Below are 8,659 nucleotides of genomic sequence, written 5' to 3'. Positions count from 1 at the left end.
CGCTTATTGATTAGCTTCGATATCTCGGCCAATTCGATCTGGTCTGTTGGATTGGAAGCTTTCATACTCTGGCGTTTCTTAATCAAATCTTTCGTCTCCTTAGACAGCTTACCGGTATCCTCTCTAACCGCCGTATTCACAAACGGGCCTTATACTTATGCCAAAAGTGGCACTTTCATAAGTGTACGGTAAGTATAAGATTTAGGCAAAGCTGAAGTGCGTTTCGAAAATCCGTCTTTACGTACCAAAAGAAGCCCTTATGGAAGTTACATTTATCGTGGTGGAAAATAGGCCTGGAAACGAGGGTACAACAAATTTTCACGCTACATTGCAAGTTTTTTTATAAATAAACAACTTCTAGCAACTGTAAACATAAAAGAAGTTTTGAATCTCGCGTTTATGGAAGTTTAACGCAAAATGTGGAAGCACGATTGCCATTTTTAGCCAATCGTCATTTTCAGTCTGGCCACACTTGTTGTGGTCCTTCTGTTGCTGCTGTTTGTACCGTTCGTGTTCTTGCTTTTTGACTTCGCGCGTGTTTTTGCTGTTCTCCTTTTGTTTTTCTTCCTCCTCGAAGTCAGCTGATTTCCCCGAGTATTTGCTTTTTTTTTCTCTTCTGCAATGGCATTAGAAAGGAGAAAGATTAACTTTACTGAAGAAGAGCGAGCGCTATTAATCGATCTGGCGACACAAAAAAAAGACATAATTGAGAACAAGCGCACGGACGCAGTTTCTGTGCACCAGAAAAAAAAAGTGTGGGAGGAGATCGCCCTTCACTTCAACAGTCGGCACGGTGTGCGGCCTCGCAGCAGCCAGCAGCTCCGGAAATGCTGGGAGGACTTGAAAGAAAAGTGGCGTAGAGCTAAGGCCAAGGACACAAAGGAGTTGTTCCGTACAGGTAAGCTGCCTTCTCATTGCATGCTAATAACGCCACAGTTAACTTGCTTCTCTCTAGTGTGTCCATATATCATAACGGCTACGCATTCGTTGAGCGCAGAGTTTACTGTCAAGTGCAGTTGTCAGAAAAAATGTATCCAGCTGACCGGACGTTAATGAAATTTGCTCTTGATTTCTCAGGTGGTGGCTCAGCGGTACCGTCATTGCTGACGGAGGAGTTAGAAAGGGTTGGCGCGGTGGCGTCGCATATGTCTGTGAGGATGGAAAATCCTTTTGACAGCGACCGCGCGCGACACGCCGGTGCCGACGGAGCCGAATGAGCCGAAGCAGCCTCCGCGGACGAATGTACGGAAGCTGTGGCAAGGCTGTTGGCTCCGATGCAAACCGCAGCAAACGCTGCATTCAATGGAAGCGAAGGTGAGGGTTTGCTCGTGCATTGTGTATTATGCGCACTTAGCTATATATGTTCTGCATTGGGTACGTCTGCCTGACAAAATGAAAGCATTATAATAAACCAGGATAGGATAAAAACCTACATTGTTTCTGTTTATTCCCACCTGCTTGGTCTTCCGAGACTGCAGTATTTTCAAGTAAATAAAATAAATAAATAACGTCTAGCCTTCTGTAAATTCTGCACCACTGTTGCAGAGCGTGCTAGTGAGGCGAGAAGTGGCTAGTGTAGTGATAGCAGTTGCTGGCAATGCTGGTCTCGCTCTTTTGGCCTAGGTTCAAACCCGACTGGAGTTGTTTTCTTTTTTCTTGAAGGAACCATCCAGGCGAAATTCCAAGAATGCAGATAGTACTGCTTCTGAATGAAAAGACTTCAGGTAGCATAAACACATTTTTATTTAAGGATACCATGTGTAACGCACACCAAGCAGGCACTGCAGAGCAATAAAACCATTTCAGGCACCGCGCGAAGAGTCGGTTTTGATTCATCAACTGTGCAGGGAACATAGCGACTGCATCCAGTTGTAAATGAGGATCAATTCCAAATGTTCAGTTTCTTATACACTGACTTGAGTATCAAATTGAGCAAAATCAAATACCACATTGTGGCATTATTTGCATATGCAATGGCAATGCATCTACTGACAGCGTGTGGGTGTTCTATACTAGACCCAAAACCCTGCACTATTTGACTGAGAACAAATTTCTCGGCAGTTTCCTAAAGTGTTAAAACCAGAAATATAAAGGCTACCATACTCCGCACCAACTTGTTCTCTATCTTTGTCGTCCTGCATATCAGCATAAATAGATTTTTAATGGAATGCTGGTGCATATAGCTGCTAATACATAGTTTCTAAGAAAATGTAACTCATGTTTCAGAAATTTCACAGGCATGGCCTCGTGCTCGTTAGCCGAAAGGTAACCAATGAAAGTGTATTAGGCTGAAGTAAACAGTGCATTTGCATTAAAATACCTTTATAATGCTGTTATCTGCATGAAAGATAAGCATGTGACTGGCCTTTGAAACACATATGCAGCTCCAGCATTGAAAACAATGGGAATGACTAATGCTGCCAGTGCAAGTTGCTGCACAGCTATCATTCTGTCATGGCATTATACTGTGGTGTTTTTGTGTTCTATATCACATAAAATTATTCCTAAAAGAAAGACTGTTCATGGCACCATGCTTTATTATGCACTATCCACAGCAAGGAGCAAGAACAATTAAGTCCTCATAGCAAGATATTCTTTTCCAGATGCTGATGAAGCAGACTGCCTTTATGAGGGAGATACAGAGATATGCCTCAGCAACGAGGATCCGACAGACGGACCAGGACTGGTACCAACACGGCATTCCTCTCCACAACCTATTCCTGCGACCACGGGGTTACGACGCACCGCTGGCTCCAGCATGCAGAGCGCTAGCATAGCCCCACCCAGCAAAGCCAACAGACGGCGAACAGCTCTCGAAGAAGAGCTTGAAGCACGGCTGCAAGCTGTTTCAGATGAAAAGCAGCAAAGGCAAAAAGAGCACCTTCTTCGCATGCGGATGATGCGTGCAGAAAGGAAAGAAAAAAAAGCAATTAACAAACAAAAGTTGGTTAATGCACGAACAAAAGCTGCCATTTTGCAGCTCCAGTTGCAGTTGCAGCAAAAGTAAATGGAATAAATGACTGGTTCAGAAAAAGTCAAGTTCGGGCTATTTGATTTGAGTACATCTTGATTTTGCGGCAGCAAGCAATGATCCGTCTGTATTAATCCAACCTCATTCTTTGCAGGAGCCTTTGTCACGAGAAACTTGCAGTAACATACATTATACAATGAAACCCTGTGATGCTTCAAGATGTTGGGTATGGTAATTGGTTATCAATCAAGGATCAAACCAATCCAAAGAATCACTAAATGAAAAAGTTTACTGTAAGCTTGTCTCCCCCTAGATCGATGGTATTGAAAACCAAATTACCGTCCTTTACAACATGTTGTATCGGAAGGGCTACAATATATATTCTCAGTTTTTTTGTGAGGATGTCTGCCCATAAAGTGTTTGACTAATAAGTGAATATAGATGGTATGTAGCAAGCAATATTCCTTGCCATACATATACCCTGGCCCTCTATGGATAGGGGCACACACTTCAGATGACCATTATGGGGACGAAAAGTGCTGCCGAACAATCCGGTTACGGACTCTGAATCCATTTTGGGTGTCCTCTGGCTGTGGCTGTGCAGCTGTCCCCGCAATTGGTCTGGCAGGATGCAGAGCAGGAGAGGGCAGTGTGATGGTGGATGGCTGGACATTGGGAGGGATTGGATCCTGCAGGTGCAGGCTCAAGTTGTGGAGAGCAGCACATGCTGTTATTACTAGTGCAGAAGTGGATGTCTTGATCTGCAATTTCATATCAAGGCATGGAAAGCGGCTTTTCCAAATACCAAAAACCCTCTCTACACTGTTTCGGATCCTCTTCTGAGAGGTGTTGTACCTAAAAAAAAAAACAAATGCGTTGTCTGAAATACTACAGTGGTCAATATAGCATCAATATTCCACACAATGCTATTTAGTTGCAGCTTACCTTCGCTCTGCACTGTTCTTAGGTTCCTTAAATGGAGTCATGAGATAGGGGCGACACGCATATCCAGAGTCTCCTAGCAAAATTCCTGCCACAGTACCATCTTCGAACAGGGCTCTGGCATGGCTGTTGTCAAAAATGCGACTGTCGTGGGCTGAGCCAGGCCAGCTGGCGACAACATCCAGGAATTGTAACCAAGGCCCTGTGATTGCCTGTAACATGGAAAGTGCCAATGTGGTCAGTCTTTTTCTAGCCTAGAACAAGGGCAAGCGGCCCACCTCAACACTGCTACAAGCAACAAGCCACTCTCAACACAGACAATATATGATAGCATCTTTATCAATAGCATTCACAATAATACTGCATGATGTGAACACCTGTTTGCAACCTGGTTAACCCACGTAGAGCTATAATTTCTAAAGTTATAGAAATGTCTGGCGCTAGGTTTTCCAAAAACAAAGTGATCATACTGCTGTTGACGTCCAGTGGTTGCTTGTGAAACAAAGGTGCGCTTGCTGTCGGCCGACTTGCAGCCTAATTTTTTTTTTTTAGGGCAACAAGCCTCTTTCAATTAACACATAACCCTAAGCCATTGTCCTTGTCAGTTGTATTCATTGTCTAGCTGTGATAAATGTTACAAGTGTGCATAAAAATTGTAGGCAAGGGACTCTGCGGCTACTGATGGTAGAGAAAACAGATTGTATTCTATACAGCCAATTTGTTAGCTTTTATATAACTGGGACACTTTGATATGACTTATAACAAACCGGTCACAATGCATAACATCAGTTTCAAAGTACTATTAATTACATCACATAACGCCAATTAGAAGGCTGAATAATAAATATAGCAACTGAAAATTTGTATTATAAATGTTACTGTTTCCAAATTACATTTCACTGCATCTTGAGTTAAAAGAACAAGCGTTTGAGTTTTTCCGAGTAATGTAAACTCAACTGAAATCGAAAATGAAAAACAAACGCAATATTGTCCAAGTTTGCCCCGTCACGAACAACGTAGGAAGTGAGCACATACCTGAACATTGAAAGAAAAGTATCCTTTTCTGTTCCTGAACACTTCGGCATCGTCGCCTCCGGGACTCTTGATGCGGACGTGGGTACAATCCAGACACCCTGTCACTCCAGGAAAACCTCCCATCCTGTAAAATTCCTGCATACCTTGCGGGGCTTCCGTGCAGTCTGGGAGCTTTACGAGTGCTGGAAACAGTCTGGCCGCTATCATTGTTGTGACGCGCTCAACAATTCGAGATACCGTGGGTTGCGAAATGTTGACCAGGTCTCCACTGACTACCTGGAAGGTTCCGGCGCCGTAAAAGCGCAATGTCACCAGCACTTGCAGGAGCGGCGGCACGGGGCAGCCACGGTCATCTGTTTTCGCTTGAAGCGGCAGCATTGCCAGCAGCTGCACAATGGCCTCTCTTGAGAATCGGTACCGAGAGAGGAACTCGCCGTTGTCGTACTCTTCCATTGGGTTGGTGCGGTCCCTCAGTATGCGCCGTGATGCTGTCACATATGGGCGACCTTTGCGGCTTTCGATTTCTCTTACGAGGGCTACAAAGTCGACGAACGCCGAGAAACTTTCAGAGTGGGTAGCCATCTTGGATCTCGTAAGGGGCGCGTTAAGATAGCTCCTAAGCTAGCTTGAAAATGGCTACTTATCGTTAAGTTTAAGATCGCCGAAAGGTTCGGTTTAAGTAGAAGTTTGGTTTCTGAAACACGTTAAGCCACTGTTAAGTGCATGGAGTGAAAAGTGTAAGGCCAGTTTGTGAATACGGCGGTAACTATCTGTTAGAGAGGATACTAACTGTATACTAACTAACTAGAACATCAGTTTTAACTCTTAAAATTAAGTTTAATTTAATTAAAAATTAAATTTGAAATTAAAAATTAAATTTAATTAAGTTAATTAATTTAACTCTTAAAATTAACTCTAATTTTAGTCAATTCAATTTAGTGTAATTAAATTTTAATTTAAATTAATTAAAATAATGTATATTTAATTTAATTTAATTTTAAATTAATTTTAATTAATTTATTAAATTTTAATTTAAATAAAATAAATTTCTAAAATTAATTTAATTTAATTTAAATATAAAATTGATTAAATTTAAGTTAAATTGAAATTTAAATTAATTAAATTTAAAATTAAAATTAAATTAAAATTAAAACTTAAATTAAATTAAATTAATTAAATTATTTATTTGATTAATTAATTAAATTAAATTAAAATTAAACCTTCAAAGTTTTAAATTTACTTTAAATTAAATTAAATTAATTTAATTTAAAAATTTAAAACTTAATTAAATTAAATTCTGAATTAAATTAAATTAATTTAATCTGAAATTAAAAATTAATTTAAATTTTAATTTAAGGTTTTAAATGAAACCCTTAGTTTCATCCTCTAACCCAAAGCCACTGGTCAGTTCGAAACCCGCCGCCGGACGCCCACCGGTAAAATTGGGTACAAGCGTCCCCCGGCCCGGCGCCCGGCTCTTTCAGGGGTGTGCGTTTGGGAGAGGCTCTGCTAACCCTGCTGTGCTCCCTCGGGGGCCTAGTTTCGAACAACCATGGTCTGCAAAGGCCGTGCTGGAAAAAAAAAAAAAAAACCTGGCTGCGTGACGAAAAAAAAACAGAAAATCCTCGCAGTCCAGAGCAGGTCGGCTCCGGCTGCAACAAAAAATTACCGCCTACCTCTACCGCGCACTCAGTAATGATATCTCTGAAATTATTGTTCCTTGCCTCTAGGGTAATGTCGCCATCCTCAGTTAGAGCTGAAAACCTATTCTGTAGCGAGATCCTGAACTCTTCTGCCCTCCCCCTCACCGCTAATTCGTTGATGGGTTTCTTTCTTACTAATCTGTTGCGTTCCTTCTTCAGATTTAGGCTAATTCGGGACCTCACCATCCTGTGGTCACTGCATCGCACTTTCCCGATTACCTCTTGATCGTTTAAGCCCCATTATACTTTCTCACTCATTAACCTACACTAAACTGACTAAATTGTTGATTGGTCGAGCAGAACATAGAATGTGTTGACTGACCGCAGCAAGGATATGTGCTGTGCTACTTTTGCATTAATGTAAACCACCTCGTGCCTGCTCCTGGCTAACCGTTGATCACGCAGCATTTACTGTTAATCCGCAGCGGAAAGGGAACACAGAATAAAAAATGCGCGTTAATGAGAAAGAAAAAATATGCATCTTTGGTGAACCCATAACATGAGCTGGGTTGTTTATTTGCTTTATTTGCAAAGAACGCCAGGCTGTTCTTTGCGTAAAACGCTGATACGTCCGGGAACTCCTCGCATGTGATGCTGAAATAAACAATATAAATCATAATTAAGTTGCGGTATATACTAACCTAAAAATAGAGCAAAGGCATTTGTGCACTGCTCCACGTCATAGCTCAAGAAATTTGTTGTCTAAAATGAGTTGTCACTGTCTTTCACTGCTTAGACGGCATCGACCGCCGCCTCCACACCTCGGCAGCACTACCACATCGTTCATTTCTCCCTGATAAACAATATATGCTGCCGTCAAAGATCCCATTGTGAATATAAATAGCAAAGCGCAGGTCACAAGCACTACTACCCAGAAAACTTGAAGCAAAATTACCAACTATAGGCACTAAAATGTGTGGAAACAAAAACAAACACTGCAAAAATGACGGAGCTGCACAGATTCAATAATCCACAATGTGTGACAGAGGCATATTATGATCTCGATAATGTGTCCGTCTCAGCGCGAGTAGCGTATCGAAAGAGTACAGCACTGTGCCGAACAATCCGTCAAAAACGGTCACCGGTTAAAAAAAAGAAAGAAAATGTCGCCATTCCAGCTGGCGTTCCATCGGCCCCAGCGTCCGCGTAGAGACAAGCCTCGTTCTCTCTCTCTCCCTCCTTTTTTTTCCGACGAGGCTGGTTTGTCTGCTAGAAATATTTACATGCGGGCTTCACCTTGTAGCACACACTGTACAAGACTGGCACAAACACGAATAGGAAAAAGTAAAATATTCACCAAAGTGCAGACGCTCCCTTCGCCCGCGCCGGCTTTTCGCCTAGAATCCAAAACGCCTGCGACTGTTGAACTTCTTAAACACGTCCTCCTTGTGCAGAAGCTGCCGCCCAAGAGCGGAGTCCTCCGAAGACTTAAATTCGTACGTTCGCGCTCCGATTTGAACAAAACGATCTTCGTGATAATCACCAGCGAAAAACCTACATACGGTGCTTCGTTCACAGTGCAAGATGCGACCATGGTGGCGGGAAAACGCCAACTGAACTGGCACATCGCCGCACTCAGCGTACCCGCGTCTGCGTGCAAAGAAAACGGGGCGCAGAAGAACAGCTTCGGTGAAAAGGGGAAGACGCCGCCCCCGCTGCGCGGCTCCGGCTATGTTGAAGCCAAGGTCATCTCCGTGAAGACAAACCACGGAGAAGGCAGAGAGCGGGGAGCACCCCTCCTCCTCCCCCTTTCCCCCCCCCCAGCCGACAGGGAGAGACCCCTCCGGACATGCTGGCGCCGTTCGCGGGGCACGGGGGAAGTGGGTACGGACAGGAGCAAGGCGGCGGCCGAATGCTTCTTTGAAAAGAAGAGTCGCCGATAGAAGACGCGTGCAATCCTGTTTTTGTTTTTCTTTTTATTTCATACGCGAATGTTTTTGCTATGCGTGTTAACTCTATAGTATGCGTGGGATCAATCCGTGATTATTAGAACCCCTCAATGTTTAAA

At 42.9% G+C, this 8,659-nt stretch overlaps 1 pseudogene; it reads left to right on the top strand.

Moving 5' to 3' along the window:
- The first annotated feature begins 621 nt into the window (after nucleotides 1-621).
- Nucleotides 622-3,576, top strand: LOC146182819 (uncharacterized; annotated as a pseudogene).
- The last annotated feature ends 5,083 nt before the right edge of the window (nucleotides 3,577-8,659 follow it).

The sequence above is a fragment of the Amblyomma maculatum genome, chromosome 7 (assembly GCF_055883805.1).
Source record: "Amblyomma maculatum isolate TAMU_Amacu chromosome 7, ASM5588380v1, whole genome shotgun sequence".
NCBI classification, from domain to species: Eukaryota; Metazoa; Arthropoda; class Arachnida; order Ixodida; family Ixodidae; genus Amblyomma; species Amblyomma maculatum.
This window is presented reverse-complemented; position numbering and strand designations above follow the sequence as displayed.